Raw genomic sequence first — 376 nt, 5'->3', positions numbered from 1 at the left:
AAAAAATTAGGAGGTGTTAAGATGTTCATGAAAATTTGTTTTAGTAGTATACTTGAAATAATGAGATTTACCTAAAAGTCTTGACTTTATAAACTTAAATTGTTATGAAGTCTTAGATGGTAAAATGATTTAAAAATGTTGAATCTTAGTTAAGTGAACTTACTTTAAAATGGTAAGATTTACTTAAAAAATATTGATTTTTTTAAATAAACTTAATTTAAAAATGATAAGTCTAGCTTAATAATATTATTTTAAAAGGTTAGTTTTAGTAAAAATGTTTTATTTACAAAAAATAAGATTTATGAACTATCGAAAAAATGTAATGAAGTGGGAATACATGTCTAGAAAGGTTCTGTCTAAGGCAAGATTTGGTATT

This window comes from Lupinus angustifolius, unplaced genomic scaffold, assembly GCF_001865875.1.
Source record: "Lupinus angustifolius cultivar Tanjil unplaced genomic scaffold, LupAngTanjil_v1.0 Scaffold_356, whole genome shotgun sequence".
NCBI classification, from domain to species: Eukaryota; Viridiplantae; Streptophyta; class Magnoliopsida; order Fabales; family Fabaceae; genus Lupinus; species Lupinus angustifolius.
The sequence above is the reverse complement of the archived record's forward strand: the minus strand, read 5'-3'. Positions refer to the sequence as shown.